At 37.6% G+C, this 19022-nt stretch overlaps 1 long non-coding RNA gene across 1 annotated transcript in view; it reads left to right on the top strand.

Moving 5' to 3' along the window:
- LOC138988643 (uncharacterized) overlaps nucleotides 1-15255 on the top strand; it is an 824542-nt gene extending 809287 nt beyond the window's left edge. Inside the window, exon 6 of the long non-coding RNA XR_011464915.1 lies at nucleotides 14674-15255. This is a non-coding gene — a long non-coding RNA (uncharacterized lncRNA). The remainder of the gene's footprint in view (nucleotides 1-14673) is intronic.
- Nucleotides 15256-19022: the final 3767 nt, after the last annotated feature.

Raw genomic sequence — 19022 nt, forward strand, 5'->3', positions numbered from 1 at the left:
ATTCATACATTGTTTAGACATCTCCCAAGTGGTCTACTTATGTAATAGTGTTTTACAGGACACATTTCCTTTGCAGAATACTCAGAAGACATATCTGGCCCAGTTTATCTATCCAAAGTATTATAAACAATATATAATGGGGGTCTCATAAATTATTATATGCAGTTTCATTCATTTAAAGTTAATGCATTGTGATCATTGGCCTGGGACAGTAAGAGAAGTTTAAAAGTCAGCTTCTTACAGGTATATTTGAATTGAGTGGTATGTGTACATGTATGTTTACAAGTATATATGCATGGGTGGTGACACGTGAGGACATCTATTAAGATTAATATTTTAGCACCATATATTAGTCTTTTTTAAAACATGACAGCAGATTTATATTCATTATAATGTTACTTGGATTTTTCTTTTCACCTTGTATTTCAGCTTATTTTTCACATGACACCTACATGGAACTAGTAGAAGGTATAATAATGAAAGTGGTAAGAATTTTTAATCACAAAATTCAAGTATTTAAATATGTAACTTCCTTTTATTTCTAAAACGGAACTAGATTCAGTCTGGTTTATTCATCTCTGCTTGAAGGATGTCTGACACAGTGGAATACCACAGACCATGTGGCTTATAAACAAGAGCTTTTTCCCTCAGTTCTGGAGTCGGGATGTCTGAGATCAGGGTACAAACATAATTGAGTTCCAGAGAGAGCCTTCTTCTGGGTTTCCTATTGCTAACTGCTTTCTGTGTCCTCACATGGGATAAGAGGCAAGGAAACCATCTGGGGTATCGTTTATAAAGGCATTGGTTCTATTCATGAGAGCTCTGCCTTTATGACAACCACCTTCCAAAGGCTCCTCCAAATACCATCTCACTGAGGATTAACTAAATATAAACTTTTGTGGAAACACAAATACTCTGTCTATATCAGAGGGGAAAATTTAACCTTGTATTATCAAGGTAACTCACTAATTTTTAGTTTCAAACTCTGTTTCAAAGGGGAAAGGAGGAAGAAGGTATAAATTAGGAGTGTGCAATTAAAATATGGACACTACTATATATAAAATAGATACCCAACAAGGATCTACTGTATAGCACAGTGAACTGCACTCAATATCATAATAATCTATAATCGATAAGAATCTAAAGTGATCTGAATCACTTTCCTGTACACCTGAAACTAATACATCATTGTAAATCAGCAATTTTTTCCATTAAAAAAAACAACAACAACAAAAAAAACACCACCACCACCAACAGTCATTTTGGCAGTGTAGGTTTTCTCCTCACTGTTCCAGATAGAGGTTTTCTCCTCACTGTCCCTCTCCTCCTTAGGATGGCCTAAAAGTTCTGGCAGTATCCAGTGATAAGCATATACGTTCCACGTTGCATGGCAGCGTTGCGCCTCCACTGTCCTCTGTTGAAATGGATATTTCTGCACATGACCCTGGGTGTGTCCCAGCATCTATGGCCGGCCTCTGTGTTTCTACTAGGACCTCCAATTTCCAGATCACACAATTTGTTCAGTTCTTGTCCCTAGGCCCTTGCTTAGCATTGCCTCACTTCCAGGAAACAATAGTTTCTAAAGAGTTCATTTTTCTCTGTATTAGATTCCTTAGATTCTTAAATATTCTAGTGAAAAATCTGATTTTCCAACAGGGGCCTATAAGATAGATTCAAAACAGATGAATCTACTTTTTTTTTTTTTAGTACAGAGGTTTTCGTCAGACATGAGGAAATGTAGTTTCTTATTAAAATAAATCGCAGGATTTATGGTTATAGAAGCGATTAATTAATGCTCTCATAATAGATTAAAAAATAAATAAATAAAATGCACTGGCAAAAATAAGTAATCAAAGGAGACAAGATCTCCTGAATGGCCAAGTAAGGAGACTGGGGGACCACCTCCCCAAGAAAACTACAATTTAACTTGTGAAAATTATTTTAAACAACAAATCAAGCCAGCAATTATTCAAAGTCTCTGGAAATTATCCTAAGGGCAAACAGAAAATGGAGAAACATTCATTATAGAAAATCTACTAAATCTCCATAAAAACACAACTGTGGACTCTGAGCCATGCTCTAATCCCTTACCACCAGGAGCATCCTCTCCCCCAGCCCCACCAGTTTTGCATTACAGAAGCTCGACCCTGAGTGTTCTATATAGCTGGTAAAAGAGCTAAGAATATGGGACTCTCTCTCTCCCAGTATCCAGTCTGGGAATATGATTATACCCTCAAAAAGACAGTCTGTTGGTCTCTTGTCCCCTCCTGTCCCATGCTGCAGAAGTTCTATCCTAGCGAGTTATGACCGAAAGGACTAGGTCTCCATTCCCCTATCCAACCCTTACCTGTGGAGCAGAAGTTCTACTTCAAATGTCGTGGGAGTGATCCCTACCTGAGATTGCCTGTAGTGTGGAAGTTCCAGGCTAGAAGAGTCAAACTGAGAAAACTAAAGGTGGTCACCGCTCCTACCCTATGACCACTCATAGAGTAAGGATGTCACTTCAGAAAAATTTAGCTTCCTGCCAACCCACCAAGCTGCAGTGCAGCAGTTCTGGTGTTCTGTCCAGAATAAAGGCAGGCCATAGAATTGATGGAATCTGAATTTATTTCAAATGGAGCATAGAAAATTTATTTCTTAAGAGTACTGGAGGGCAATTAGAGAAGGCTCAGAACTCCATGATACAAGCAAAACTTTAGAGCAGCCAGAAGTTTACTAAACTAGGAAAGAATAACAAACAAAACCAAGAGTTGGAAGAAGAAAGAAAGGAGATAGAAAATATCAGAGCAGAGACAAAACAGAGAATAGAAAAACCATAGGGAAAAAACCAGTGAAACTAGGAGTTAGTTTTTTTTTTTTTTTTTAATAAAATTGGCAAAGCTTCAGCTAGACTTGGCAAGAAATAAAGAGGACTCAAATGAAATTATTGATGAAAGAAGAGAGACATTATAATTTATACCACAGAACTACAAAGGATCATAAGAGAGTACTATGAACAAGTCCATGCCAATAAATTAGGCAACTCGGAAGAAAATGATAAATTCCTAGGAATTACAACCTGCCAAGAGTGAATCATAAAAACAGAAAATCTGATCAGCCTCACAATGAGTAAGGTGATTGAATCAGTAATCAAAATCTCTCTCCAAAAAAAAAAGCTCAGGTTTAGGTGATTTCTACTGCTTCCCTGGTGGCTCAGAGATTAAAACGTCGGCCTGCAATGCGGAAGACCTAGGTTCGATCCCTGGGTCGGGAAGATCTCCTGGAGAAGGAAATGGCACCCCACTCCAGTATTCTTGCCTGGAGAATCCCATGGACGGAGGAGCCTGGTGGGCTACAGTCCACGGGGTCGCAAAGGGTTGGACACGACTGAGCGACTTCACTTTCACTTTCACCAAATATTTAAAGGAGAAATAATGTCAGTTCTTCTCAAAATGTTCTAAAAATTTGAAGAGGAAGGAACCCCCCAAACTTATTTTACAAGGCCAGTATAACCCTGATGCTAAAGCCAAAGAAGGACACAATAAGAAAACCACAAGATAGTATCTCTATGAATATAGATGCACAATCTCTCAATAAAATGCTTGCAAACTAAATTAACCAGTACATATACTATTATCATGTGCGATTTATCCCTGGATTGCAAGGATGCTTAACAGAATGAAATTAATAGAATGAATGATAAAGTCATCTCAACAGATGCAGAAAAGTAATCAACAAAATTCAACATCCTTTTATGATAGAAACTTTTACTAATAGGAGTAGATTGAATATGGTGGTGCTGGTTTAGTCACTAAGTCGTGTCTGACTCTTGCGACACCATGGACTGTAGGTTGCCAGGCTCCTCTGTCTGTGGGATTCTCCAGGCAAGAATACTAGAGTGGGTTGCCATTTCCTTCTCCAAGATTGAACATACTTCAACCCAATAAAGGTCATATGTGACAGTCCCATAGCTTACATCATACTCAATGGTGAAAAGTTGAAAGTTTTCCCTTTAAGATGAGAAACAAGACAAGGGTGTCCACTCTCACTTCTCCCACTCAGCATTATACCGGAAGTCCTAACCATAGCAGTCAGGTAAGCAAAAGAAATAAAAGTCATCCAAATCTTAAAGTAACTAGTGAAACTGTCTGTGTGCTAATGATGTGCTCTTGTATATAGAAAATCTTAAAAACTCCACCAGAACACTTAAAACACATCAATGAATTCAGTAAAGCTTCATGATACAAAATCGACATACAAAAAATACTTGCATTTCATAACTCTCACATTAAACTCTGAAAAAAAGTAAAGAAAGCTTTCCCATTTACAATAGTATCACAATAATAAAATACTTAGGAATAAAATTAACCAAGGAAATCAGTGATCCCTATACCAACAACCATAAGACAATGATGAAAAAAAAAAAAAGATGCAAATAAATGAACAAATTCCATGTTCTTAGATCATTAGAATTAATATTGTTAAAATGTCTATACTACCCAAAGCTATCTATAGCTTCAATGCAAGCCCAGTAAAATTGGGATGGACATGCACATATTGCTATATTTAAAATGGATAACCAACAAGGACCTACTGTATAGCACATGGAACTCTGCTCAATGTTATGTGGCAGGCTGGAAGGGAGGGGAGTTTGGGGGAGAATAGATACATGTATATGTATGGCTGAGGTCCTTTCACTGTTCACCTGAAACTATTACAATATTGCTTGTTAACTGGCTTTATGTACTCCAATACAAAGTATTTTTTTTTTTTTTTCATGAACAGCAATTTTCACAAAAATAGAATGAACATTTAGTGATGAGTATATAATTGAATTGAAACTTTCATGTATATTCCTGATGGTAAAGAAAATTGTACAACTACTTTGGAAAACACATTGGCAATTCTTCAAAATGTCAAAATGTTAACATGTGACCTAGTAACTACAGTCCTGTGCGTGTAGCCAAGAGAAATAAAAAATATGTCCATGAAAAACCTTGTACCCAAATGTTCACAGCAGCATTATTCATAATTTACTACAAACAGAACATCCAAAATTCCCATCAATTTATGAATATATAAATATAATATGGCCCTTCACATAATGGAATATAGATAAAGCAAAAGTCAAATTTGCTCAGTTGTGCACAACTCTTTGTGGACAGACACCAGAATACTGGAGTGGGTAGCCTTTCCCTTCTCCACGAGATCTTCCCAACCCAGGAATCAAACCCAGGTCTTCCACATTGCATGTAGATTCTTTACGAGCTGAGCCACAAGGGAAGCCCCAAAATACTGGAATGGGTAGCCTATCCCTTCTCCCATAGTTCTTCCTGACCCAGGAATCAGACAAGAGTCTCCCACACTGCAGGCAGATTCTTTATCAACTGAGCTATTAGGGAAGCCCAGAATATAGATAGTTCAGCCATAAAAAGGAATAAAGTACTCATACATGCTATAATATGGATGAATCTTTTTTTTTTCATTTTTAAAAAAATTTTGTTTTATTTAACTTTACAATATTGTATTGGTTTTGCCATATATCAAAATGAATCTGCCACAGGTATACATGTGTTCCCCATCCTGAACCCTCCTCCCTCCCCATACCATCCCTCTGGGTCAGCCCCAAGCATTCAGTATTGTGCATCGAACCTGGAGTGGGGACTCGTTTTGTATGTGATATTATACATATTTCAATGCCATTCTCCCAAATCATCCCACCCTCTCCCTCTCCCACAGAGTCCAAAAGACTGTTCTATACATCAGTGTCTCTTTTGCTGTCTCGTACACAGGGTAATTGTTACCACCTTTCTAAATTCCATATATATGCGTTAGTATACTGTATTGGTGTTTTTCTTTCTGGCTTACTTCACTCTGTATAATAGGCTCCAGTTTCATCCACCCCATTAGAACTGATTCAAATGTATTCTTTTTAATGGCTGAGTAATACTCCATTGTGTATATGTACCACAGCTTTCTTATCCATTCATCTGCTGATGGGCATCTAGGTTGCTTCCATGTCCTGGCTATTATAAACAGTGCTGCAATGAACATTGGGGTACACGTGTCTCTTTCCATTCTGGTTTCCTCAGTGTGTATGCCCAGCAGTGGGATTTCTGGATCATAAGGCAGTTCTATTTCCAGATTTTTAAGGAATCTCCACACTGTTCTCCATAGTGGCTGAACTAGTTTGCATTCCCACCAACAGTGTAAGAGGGTTCCCTTTTTTCCACACCCTCTCCAGCATTTATTGCTTGTAGACTTTTGGATCACAGCCATTCTGACTGGTGTGAAATGGTACCTCATAGTGGTTTTGATTTGCACTTCTCTGATAATGAGTGATGTTGAGCATCTTTTCATGTGTTTGTTAGCCATCTGTATGTCTTCTTTGGAGAAATGTCTAATTAGTTCTTTGGCCCATTTTTTGATTGGGTCGTTTATTTTTCTGGAATTGAGCTGTAGGAGTTGCTTATATATTTTTGAGATTAGTTGTTAGTCAGTTGCTTCATTTGCTATTATTTTCTCCCATTCTGAAGGCTGTCTTTTCACCTTACTTATAGTTTCCTTTGTTGTGCAGAAGTTTTTAAGTTTAATTAGGTCCCATTTGTTTATTTTTGCTTTTATTTCCAATATTCTGGGAGGTGGGTCATAGAGGATCCTGCTTTATAGATTCAATGCAATCCCTATCAAGCTACCAATGTTATTCTTCACAGAACTAGAACAAATAATTTCACAATTTGTATGGAAATACAAAAAACCTCGAATAGCCAAAGCTATCTTGAGAAAGAAGACTGGAACTGGAGGAATCAACCTGCCTGACTTCAGGCTCTACTACAAAGCCACAGTTATCAAGACAGTATGGTACTGGCACAAAGACAGAAATATAGATCAATGGGACAAAATAGAAAGCCCAGAGATAAATCCACATACATATGGACACCTTATCTTTGACAAAAAAGGCAAGAATATACAGTGGATTAAAGACAATCTCTTTAACAAGTGGTGCTGGGAAAACTGGTCAACCACGTGTAAAAGAATGAAACTAGAGCACTTTCTAACACCATACACAAAAATAAACTCAAAATGGATTAAAGATCTAAACGTAAGACCAGAAACTATAAAACTCCTAGAGGAGAACATAGGCAAAATATGGATGAATCTTGAAAATACTATACTAAGAGAAAGAACTTAGACAAAAAAGACCACTTCTTTTTTTTTTTTTTTATCATGACTTTTGCATTAAATGTCCAGAATAGGAAAGTCTTTAGAGTTAGAAATGAGATTACTTTTTACATATACCTGGGAGATAGAAGAGTAAAAACAGAATGAAATTCAATTGGAGAGGAAGAAAATATTCTAAAATTAGATTGAATTGATAGTTGCAAAATCCTCTGAATTAACTAGAATCATTGACATATACTTTAAATGGATGAATCATATGGTATGTAAATTATAGGTCAGAAATAGAGTTAAATAAAGTGAATAATTCAAATATTTGATGTTAACATTTATGGAAAATTCTCACAAGCCTATCACTTTTCTAAGAAAATTTTAATAACTACCTAATCTGGACAATAATCTTTATGAGGTAATTACTAATATCGTCCTCAGTTTACAGGGCAGGACACTGAAGCTTACAACACTTATATAACTTGCTGAAAGTCAGACAGCATTTAGGTGTTTAGGTTGGACCCAGCCATTCTGGCTCCAAATTACTTGCTTTGAACACATACTTCTGCTGTATTATTATTGCTCAGAATGTACATTTCCATTCTGTTCCTGTTACTTAGGGAAATCATATAATTACAGTCAGATTTCTGGAGAATATGTTGTCTTCCAGCCAAAGCTAATTGGGATAAGCACTAATGTGAGAACACCCTGCCCACAGGGTCTTCTGGCCTTTGCCATTACCTGAAATGTTCTTGGCCTCCTTGCCCTAATTTAAATCCTGCTCAGTCTTCAAGGTCAACCCTAAAGCAATCTCTGGGATCACTCCTAGGCCAATGTGGTTGTTCCCTTTCTTTTCCCATAATATTCTTTATATGCCTGTAGTATACCTCTTTTCCTAGTACATTGTAAAAATTTGTTTTCATATCTATTTTTTCTCATTAGATTTAAAATCTCAAGGATAGGGAACATTGCTCTTTGTATTTGCATCCCTCATTATTGCTGTTTGGAAAACAGCAGGACTCAATAAACACTAACTAAATGAAAGAAGGGAGGGAGACTACAGAAGAAATCAAATAGATGTTAGTTTCCCTATCCTTACAGAATTTAGGATGCAGTTGGAAAATCACACACCAAATAGCGAATAACTACTCATGCAAGAGAATGTCTAGAGGAGGTGAGCAGTATAGTTTTGATGAGGAGCACTGAAGTACACATTTCTAGGCCATCTTGTTCATTATCCTTGTTCAGTCGCTAAGTCATGTCCAACTTTTTGTGACTCCATCGACTGCAGCACTTCAGGCTCCCCTGCCCTTCACTATGTCCTGGAGTCTGCCCAGATTCATGTCCATTGAGTTGGTGATGCTATCTAACCATCTCATCCTCTTCTCCCCATTCTCCTTTTGCCCTCAATCTTTCCCAGCATCAGGGTCTTATCCAATGAGTTGGCCATCTAACACACATTTAAATCACAGACTTTGTTCTGGACAACACTGTGGTTTTTCTAGCAATTAAATCTCATCGTCTTTCATAATTACTATGCAGCCAGGTGTTGATGCTTCATACTAAAGAATAAAGTCAACTTCAAGCTTGTCATTGTATCTACAAGTCAAGGTCAGAATTTTAAAGTTTTTGACTTGCCAGTTCTGTTTGAAAAGTATGTTACTCATTCAAATATATTGAATATTCAAATATTGAGCAAACCAGGGTTTCAACCCATTGGCATAGAGTTTGGAAATGGATTTTCCAGATGGTGCCTGGCTTAGTATTTTGAACTAAGCCTGCTGGCCTGGGAATGTCATTGCTTCTGCAGAAAATGATTTACCTGTGTGACTGTTCAATCAACAAATTATTTTTAAAATAAATCTAAAAAGGAAAATATTGTTCTTGCCAGGATGAACAAAACATTTTCTTCTTTTATACTGTGTAACTGAAAAGATCTGCCAAATGCAAATCCGTCTTTCCAAAATATGACTAAGATATAGTCAAACCCATTTTCTTCTTCTTGATTTTGAAGCCATATACCTTTACAATAACTCCCAAGTCACTCAAACACATTAAGGGAACCATCAGTCAATTGCTAAACAGCATATTTGATCTGTATTTTCTCTGTACCCACCAAGAATCCAATGTATTCTAGAGATACAACTGGCATGATGGTAGTATTTCAAAAGTAAGTATAATTCAATGCAGAAAAAATGCATGAGTGTGCGTGAAATATGGAGTGCACTGACATAACCCAGGTATTTTCTTTTCTTTCAAATTCTCTCTCTCTCTCTCTCTCTCTTTTTTTTTTTGGTTGAGGATGCATGGTAAATTTGACTTTTAGGGAAATCACAAAATTATAGCAGAAGTATTGAGGTAAGGCACCTTCCTCCCAGCCAAAACTATGTCTAGGTGATGGTTATGGATGCCAGGAATGTGTTAAAGATGTTCATTTAACAATCTACATTTAGAGATTTTTAAAGCAGATGAAATAAGAGGAGGAGAGTGTGGCATACAAAATAAAAAGATCAGTGAAAGCAGGCATGACTATGTGTGGCATTAGGTGCTGGCACAGAAAGAAATTAGTGGTGATCAGAGATGGGGCCGTATGGCAGGGAGGAAATGAATAAAAGGTGGATCAGCTGTCCTGGCCAACTTGTGGACACATAACATAATGTCTTTTATCCATTTCCCCCCTGCCTCAAAAAGTTTGTAAGTGGAGTAGAGATGGTGTGGTCACATTGGTATTTTAGGTAAACCATTCTGGCAATGGTGTGGAGCAAGACTGTTAGGAGGTAAGAGAAAGAGGCTAAATAAAGATTGTGAGGGTCTCAATGATGAGGAAAGTAGTGGGATGGATGGGAAAGAGTTGACCTGAGAGGCCAGAAGTACATTTATCTGACAGGATAAATATGGTAGATATGACCAAAGATTTCTGAGGAGATCCTGATGGATGGTAGTGTTTTCACTGACCCCTCCATCTGATCATGTTTATGCTCACTAGTGGGATCATTTATTTTTACACTGCAGATTGTGAAAAAAAAAATGTTTTTTTACATAATGTTGCTAGATTATTTTGAATCATAAAGAACCTCCAGAGTTTTTTGACATGCTCATTTGTTCAAACCAAATGTTATCATAGAATCAAGGAAATTGGTACTCAATCAAAATTTTAAGGGAGCAATGTTTTGGAGATATATAATCACTATAAATACAAGCTTGAAGATTTCACACACACACAAAAAAAAGTGAAAAGAAATCTAGTTCTTTTAACACTCTGGTCATGATTTCAGAAAAATGATGTTCAGATTTTATGCTTGTCATTGTATAATATTAAAAACCCAGCACAGAAAGCCATCACACACAAGATACTGCCTTGCATCAGGCAATCTTGACTACTATACTAAATTAAAACATGATTTTCATCATCTTCAATTTATATTATCACTTAGTCTTACTTTAATCATCAACAAAAGGAGTGAATTTTCACAAAATAGTCTTAGGGTCACATTTAATTATATAATATTATTTTAGCATTAAATTCTGAAAAGCATCACTTGAAGAAGCATTTTACTAGCTCTTGTATACTATAGGGCTTGGGATGCTAATGTAACCTTGAAACAAATCTTTCCTTCCCTCAAATGAAGTTAGAGATATCACATTTTGTCTGTTGCAACCTCTGGTGAGAAACATGTTTCCTGGTGATCTTTAGGGTCTAAGCAGATATGTACTGTTTTAAGTGTAATAATTATGTCTGAATAACATATCCAGACTTACTCTCCTTTGTAACTGTATCCTCATTCCTGCAGGGATTACAGACACACTCATACGTTGTGCAAAACAGTAGTGTTGAAACTGAGAGTCACTTTGGTTCACTGTTATTCCCCCAACCCAAGAGTTAAAAAAAAAAAAAAAAAAATTTCCAAAGACAACACCACTGCCTAGGTATGAAATAGTTATGCCACAGGTGTGAATTTCCTCAGCAATAGATAAGACTGTCTGCATTGAAGGCAAGTTTAAATGTTTGAAATGTCACAAAACTGGCTTTGGAGTAATTTTTCAAATGTTCAGAATTTGGATGTTTATTCTAAATTGGTCATGAGCGGCTTTCTTTTTGCAAACTAGACCCATGGAAAGTTTCAATTTCTACAGTTACTTTCTAAGTTACACATATGTAAAAATAATCAAAGAGTAGGAGCAGCATTTTCCTTTCATCCTTTGTAACTTAAAAACAGCAATGCAAGTTTGGCTCACGCACCATGCAAACTTTCATCTTTTACTGGAGTCCATTAGATCAAAAGGATAATGTTACAGAAAGATGTGAATGGATGGAAACAGGCTGTCAAAGAGTGAGTTTGCTCTTTTTTCTTCTATTTTTTATAGAAGTAATTTTATTAAAAACAAAAAAATAATAGGTGTGCTTTAAATTACCACAAGTGAAGCCAAAGGCATATCATACATGTGTAAAACTGGCAAAATTAATGATAAAATTAAAATAATTCACATTCATAAACATAAACATTTTTAACATTTGATTTTAATATACAAGCTATAAAGATTTATACTCAAATTATTTTATTTTAGTGTCATAAAGTGTGTTTTAAAATGAAAATGATATTTGTTAAGTTCCCCTGAAGCTTCTGTCTTCTGTTAAGAAAAGCAAGATAGCCAAAAAGTAGAGCTTCAGTCAACATCAAGTGGAATAGCAGAAGCATTTTAGTAAGTTCGACATTCTTCCACATTTGGCTTCTTGTGATCCTTCAAAATGGTATGCACACTATAACATGAGAATTTGGTGCCATGTAGAATTGAATAAAATACTCTTGTACCTGAATTAAAACAAGTAAATACCTCTGAAAATAAGCCATAGAGATAAAGCATATTTCTCTTTAAAAGTAAACATTAACACTTAACTAATGATAAAAGTAATTGACTTATGGCCAGTTTTGCAAAGTCAAGTGGTATGTTTTATACAAAACATTATATACACTTGTTCAGCTCAGTTCAGTCGCTCAGTCATGTCTGACTCTTTGCGACCCCATGAATCGCAGCACGCCAGGCCTCCCTGTCTATTACCAACTCCTGGAGTTCACTCAGATTCACATCCATCAAGTCAGTGATGCCATACAGCCATCTCATCCTCTGTCTTCCCCTTCTCCTCCTGCCCCCAATCCCTCCCAGCGTCAGAGTCTTTTCCAATGAGTCAACTCTTCGCATGAGGTGGCCAAAGTCCTGGAGTTTCAGCTTTAGCATCATTCCTTCCAAAGAAATCTCAGGGCTGATCTCCTTCAGAATGGACTGGTTGGATCTCCTTGCAGTCCAAGGGACTCTCAAGAGTCTTCTCCAACACCACAGTTCAAAAGCATCAATTCTTCGGCACTCAGCTTTCTTCACAGTCCAACTCTCACATCCATACATGACCACTGGGAAAACCATAGCCTTGACTAGATGGACCTTTGTTGGCAAAGTAATGTCTCTGCTTTTGAATATGCTATCTAGGTTGGTCATAACTTTCCTTCCAAGGAGTGTTTTTTAATTTCATGGCTTCGATCACCATCTGCAGTGATTTTGGAGCCCCCCAAAATAAAGTCTGACACTGTTTCCACTGTTTCCCCATCTGTTTTCCATGAAGTGATGGGACCGGATGCCATGATCTTCGTTTTCTGAATGTTGAGTTTTAAGCCAAATTTTTCACTCTCCTCTTTAACCTTCATCAAGAGGCTTTTTAGTTCCTCTTCACTTTCTGCCATAAGGGTGGTATCATCTGCATATCTGAGGTTATTGCCAATATACAGCCTTGATATACTCCTTTTCCTATTTGGAACCAGTCTGTTGTTCCATGTCCAGTTCTAACTGTTGCTTCCTGACCTGCATACAAATTTCTCAAGAGGCAGATCAGGTGGTCTGGTATTCCCATCTCTTTCAGAATTTTCCACAGTTTATTGTGATCCACACAGTCAAAGGCTTTGGCATAGTCAATAAAGCAGAAATAGATGTTTTTCTGGAACTCTCTTGCCTTTTCCATGATCCAGCTGATGTTGGCAATTTGGGCTCTGGTTCCTCTGCCTTTTCTAAAACCAGCTTGAACATCTGGAAGTTCATGATTCACGTATTGCTGAGGCCTGGCTTGGAGAATTTTGAGTATTACTTTACTAGTGTGTGAGATGAGTGCAATTGTGTGGTAGTTTGAGCATTCTTTGGCATTGCCTTTCTTGGGATTGAAATGAAAACTGACCTTTTCCAGTCCTGTGGCTACTGCTGAGTTTTCCAAATTTGCTGGCATATTGAGTGCAGCACTTTCACAGCATCATCTTTCAGGATTTGAAATAGCTCCACTGGAATTCTATCACCTCCACTAGCTTTGTTTGTAGTGATGCTTTCTAAGGCCCACTTGACTTCACATTCCAGGATGTCTGGCTCTAGGTCAGTGATCACACCATCGTGATTATCTGGGTCGTGAAGATCTTTTTTGTATAGTTCTTCTGTGTATTCTTGCCACCTCTTCTTAATATCTTCTACTTCTGTTAGGTCCATACCATTTCTGTCCTTTATCGAGCCCATCTTTGCATGAAATATTCCCTTGGTATCTCTCATTTTCTTGAAGAGATCTCTGGTCTTTCCCATTCTGTTGTTTCCCTCTATTTTTTTGCATTGATCACTGAGGAAGGCTTTCTTATCTCTTCTTGCTATTCTTTGGGACTTTGCATTCAGATGCTTATATCTTTCCTTTCCTCCTTTGCTTTTCGCTTGTCTTCTTTTCACAGCTATTTGTAAGGCCTCCCCAGACAGCCATTTTGCTTTTTTACATTTCTTTTCCATGGGAATGGTCTTGATCCCTGTCTCCTGTACAATGTCACAAACCTCAGTCACATGTAAATCACAGCTCTAATGACATAAAACTTATTCCTAATGTAATAATATTGATGTGAATCCTACTTATTTTTAAAATATTATTTTACTGACTTGACATTGGTAAGGATTTATATTCTTCAAATAAGCTCTTGAAAAGTAATGAAGCACATCCTTGGATTCTAAAGTAACATTTATATTATATTTAATAGAATGTATTTAATAGAAATATTTACAAAATTTAAATGCCCATCAGTTCAGTTCAGTCGCTCAGTTTTGTCCGACTCTTTGCGACCCCATGAATCGCAGCACGCCAGGCCTCCCTGTCCATCATCAACTCCCGGAGTTCACTCAGACTCACTTCCATCGAGTCAGTGATGCCATCCAGCCATCTCATCCTCTGTCATCCCCTTCTCCTCCTGCCCCCAATCCCTCCCAGCGTCAGAGTCTTTTCCAATGAGTCAACTCTTCGCATGAAGTGGCCAAAGTACTGGAGTTTCAGCTTTAGCGTCATTCCTTCCAAAGAAATCCCAGGGCTGATCTCCTTCAGAATGGACTGGTTGGATCTCCTTGCAGTCCAAGGGACTCTCAAGAGTCTTCTCCAACACTACAGTTCAAAGGCATCAAATTTTTGGCGCTTAGCTTTCTTCATACTACTGCTCAATAAAATCTATATTCTCCTTGTAATAACAGGCACACAGCTGGACTACATTTCTGAGTCGTACTGGAAATTAAGTGTGGTTTTTTGCCAGAGTTCCAGCCAGTGGCACCTGGGCAGAAGAGACAGATGCTGTTTCTAGACCCATCTCAAAGAAAGCTCATCTTACAGTCTTTCATACTGACTATAAGAAAGAGGACCTGCCAACTTTGGAAGTCAGGTGTTGAAGAGGGGAGATGCCTTGTTGCAGATTGAGTCCATGGATGAAGGTCACCTCACCATCCTATGTTCCAGCCTAATACTGTTACATAGACATGAAATAGACTGCTATTGTGTTTGGACTGTTACATATTTTGGAACCTATTTATTATTGCATTTAGCCTATCCTAAGTAATACATCAATACTTTTCAATAAATAAAAATCTTGGATATAACATTTTTGAAGGAGTTGGGATCATCACCAAATACTTTTACAAATCTGTCTACTTCACAGTTTTTTCTCCTGCCACTAATATCCAACACCTCACACTCCTCCTTACTCTGTTTGTATTTTTACTGCATGTTTTCTTCAGAGCATAGAAATAGACTGAAATCCCCCTGTCGCCACATCATGTTAACCTGCCTCTTTGCCTACATTTCTTTTCATGTTTCTTTCCTTCCTGTCTCACTAATAATAATTTTTTAAGAAAGCAAAAGAAGCAGTTAGATTGTGTGGATAAAGACTTAACACAACCCATCATTTTGTGCCCGAGAACTGGAACTTTATTTAGCTTTTTAACTGTGGCTCTGCTGCTGCTGCTAAGTCACTTTAGTCGTGTCCGACTCTGTGCGACCCCATAGACGGCAACCCACAGGGCTCCCCCATCCCTGGGATTCTCCAGGCAAGAACACTGGAGGGGGTTGCCATCTCCTTCTCCAATGCATGAAAGTGAAAAGTGAAAGTGAAGCCGCTCAGTCGTGTCCGACTCTTAGCGACCCCATGGACTGCAGCCCACCAGGCTCCTCCATCCGTGGGATTTTACAGGTAAGAGTACTGGAGTGGGGTGCTATTGCCTTCTCCGAACTGTTGCTCTGGTAACTAATAAAAATGATATTTAATCATATTCTCAGGCAATACTGCTTATGACAAAAAAAAAAATCCCCTGATAAACTACATCTGGACTGAATTTTACTCTTTGTGAATACGGTGGCTCTTGAAACTGGCATGTCTTCTCTGAAGACTCTGGGACAGATGCATATAGCATTCTTATGAGAGATGTCAGCTTATGTGGAGCATGAATCTTTAGTTAGAGTGACTCCTGCACCTCTTGATATGAACTCACATCCTAGCCATTAAGCTGTGATCTAAATGAGGACTCAGTGATTCCGTGAATTGCCACATGGGCTGCTGCAAAGACTTTTTTAAAGGAATGCCTGATGTTGCCCTTCTGTAGAGCTGTCATTCCCACCCGTCTCTCTCAGAGCAGTCTGGCCCTAGTGTGGTCTATGATAGTCCTGTGAATCCAAATATTCAGTTGAAATCAAGAGGGTCCCTGGTGAACTTTGTGTATCTCTAATCCAATTCCCACTCTCTGTTCCATTAGCCAAGCAGCCATCCCTCCTCTCCTTCAGCAGGACTCTGGAGACTTGTTCCCTTGGGAAGGTAAACAGCAGAATCTCTGGGGTAGGAGAAACCAGATAGTTGTGTGTAGGAGTACTGTACAAAAACAGGGGGTTGGTATTTGCATACTAATTCCTGTGGCTCCTGAACTGTCTTTTGCCAGTTGGCTTGCAGAATGCTGGCAGAATATTGAACCCTCCCTCTCTGGTGAATTGGACCTGGCAAAAAGAAAGCCACAGAATTATGTGCTCAGGCAGAGCACTTCATAGTGAAAGCTAGTAAGCAAAGCCTGTGAGATTCCAATACTCCTTTCAGCATTCTGCTCTTAAGTATGAGCAGAAAATTATGGATTACTCAGTATCTGAAGAAAGTCCTTAACAAAAATTCAAAGAACAAAATAAAAACAATATCTGAGAAAAGCCCTTAGTATAAAATGTATAAGACCAACATATACACATATGTTAACATACACACAGTCACACAAAACAATGTGAAGAAAAATTATGTCAAGGGAATAATCCTTCTAATAAACTATTATTAACATCTTCTGATAAATGAGATATTGAATCCTTAAAGCAAGAATAGGTTGCTATTATAAAAGAATACTCAAAGAACCAAAAAGGAACTCTTAAAAATTAACAACAACAAAAAAAAGTGGTATCAGAAAGTCACAGAATGCTAGAACTAAGTCAAAGAAACATCCCATGAAGAACACATTAAAAAATCATAGTTATAAAATGTGTGAGAAAAATATAAGAAAATTAAATAAAAAGTCCAAAGGAGGAGATCAAGATGGCAAAGCAGAAGGACATTAAGCTCACCTCCCCCCAAAAATTATTGAATTAATGAATGTGGAGCAGTTCTACTTAAATTATTTAAAAGGAGTTAAAAATATTCAACCAGAAACATAAAGAATGTACAATAACAGGGGAGATAGTACTTGAGTAATTACATCTGATATCACAGAGGTAAAAAGTCATGTAAGTATGAATAGTTATATAATAATGAATGGAACAACCTAAAAGAAATAAATTTCAAAAACATATAATCTTCTAAGGTTGAGTCAAGATAAAAAAGGCAATCTGAAATTTGACCATTGATTACTAGTGGTCAAATATAACTTGTAATTCAGAAAAATTCCAGGTAACTAAAGTCCAGGACCAGATAGCTTCACAGGGGAATTCTACCAAACATATAAAGAACAGCTAATAGATTTCCCTCTCAAAATATTTCAAAAAATGAAGAGGAGGAATACTACCAAAATTCTTTCTATGAGGCCACCATTACCCTGATTTAAAAAACAACATCAGGAAAAGAATATAAAAAGAAAAAATTAAGGCCAATATATTTGATGAATAAAGGTACAAAAATCCTCAACAAAATGTTAGCAAACTGAATTTAACAATATATAAAAGGAGCACATCAAGGCTGTATATTGTCACCCTGCTTATTTAACTTATATGCAGAGTACCTCATGAGAAACACTGGGCTGGAAGAAGCACAAGCTGGAATCAAGATTGCCGGGAGAAATATCAATAACCTCAGATAGGCAGATGACACCACCCTTATGGCACAAAGTGAAGAACTAAAGAGCCTCTTGATGAAAGTGAAAGAGGAGAGTGAAAAAGTTGGCTTAAAGCTCAACATTCAGAAAACGAAGATCATGGCATCTGGTTTCATCATTTCATGGCAAATACATGGGGAAACAGTGGAAACAGTGGCTGACTATTTTTCTAGTCTCCAAAATCACTGCAGATGGTGACTGCAGCCGTGAAATTAGGAGACGCTTACTCCTTGGAAGGAAAGTTATGACGAACCTAGATAGCATATTCAAAAGCAGAGACATTAATTTGTCAACAAAGGCCTGTCTAGTCAAGGCTATGGTTTTTCCAGCGGTCATGTATGGATATGAGCATTGGACTATGAAGAAAGCTGAGCACTGAAGAATTGATGCTTTTGAACTTTGGTGTTGGAGAAGACTCTTGAGAGTCCCTTGGACTGCAAGGAGATCCAACAAGTCCATTCTAAAGGAGATCAGTCCTGAGTATTCATTGGAAGGACTGATGCTAAAGCTGAAACTCCAATACTTTGGCCACGTCATACAAAGAGTTGACTCATTGGAAAAGACCCTGGTGTTGGGAGGGATTGGGGGCAGGAGGAGAAGGGGATGACAGAGGATGAGATGGCTGGATGGCATCACCGATTCGATGGACATGAGTTTGAGTGAACTCTGGGAGTTGGTGATGGACAGGGAGGCCTGGCGTGCTGTGATTCAAGGGGTCGCAAAGAGTCGGACACGACTGAGCGATGGAACTGAACTGAAAGAAAAAGAAAGGAATCTTGAGTCATTGATTATAAGAATTAATATTGTTAAAATGTCCATATTACTCAAAGAAATCCACAGATTTAATGGAACGCCTATCAAAATATCCATGACATTTTCACAGAACTGAATAAATAATCCTAAAATTTGTATGAGTCACAAAAGACTCCAAATAGCCAAAGCAATCTTGAGAGATACAAACATATCTGCATTATCACACTCTCTGACTTCAGACTATAATACAGAGCTATAGTAATCAAAACAGTAATTGTAGTGGCATAAAACAGACACAAAGATGAATGAAACCATATAGAGAGCCCAGAAATAAAATTATGATCAATTAATCTATGAAAAAGGAGAGGAGAATATATAATGGGGAGAAGACAGTCTCTTCAATAAACAGTGCTGAGACAACTGGAAAGTGATATGTAAAAGAATGAAATTAGAAAATTTCTCATATC

The sequence above is a fragment of the Bos mutus genome, chromosome 7, assembly GCF_027580195.1.
Source record: "Bos mutus isolate GX-2022 chromosome 7, NWIPB_WYAK_1.1, whole genome shotgun sequence".
NCBI lineage: Eukaryota > Metazoa > Chordata > Mammalia > Artiodactyla > Bovidae > Bos > Bos mutus.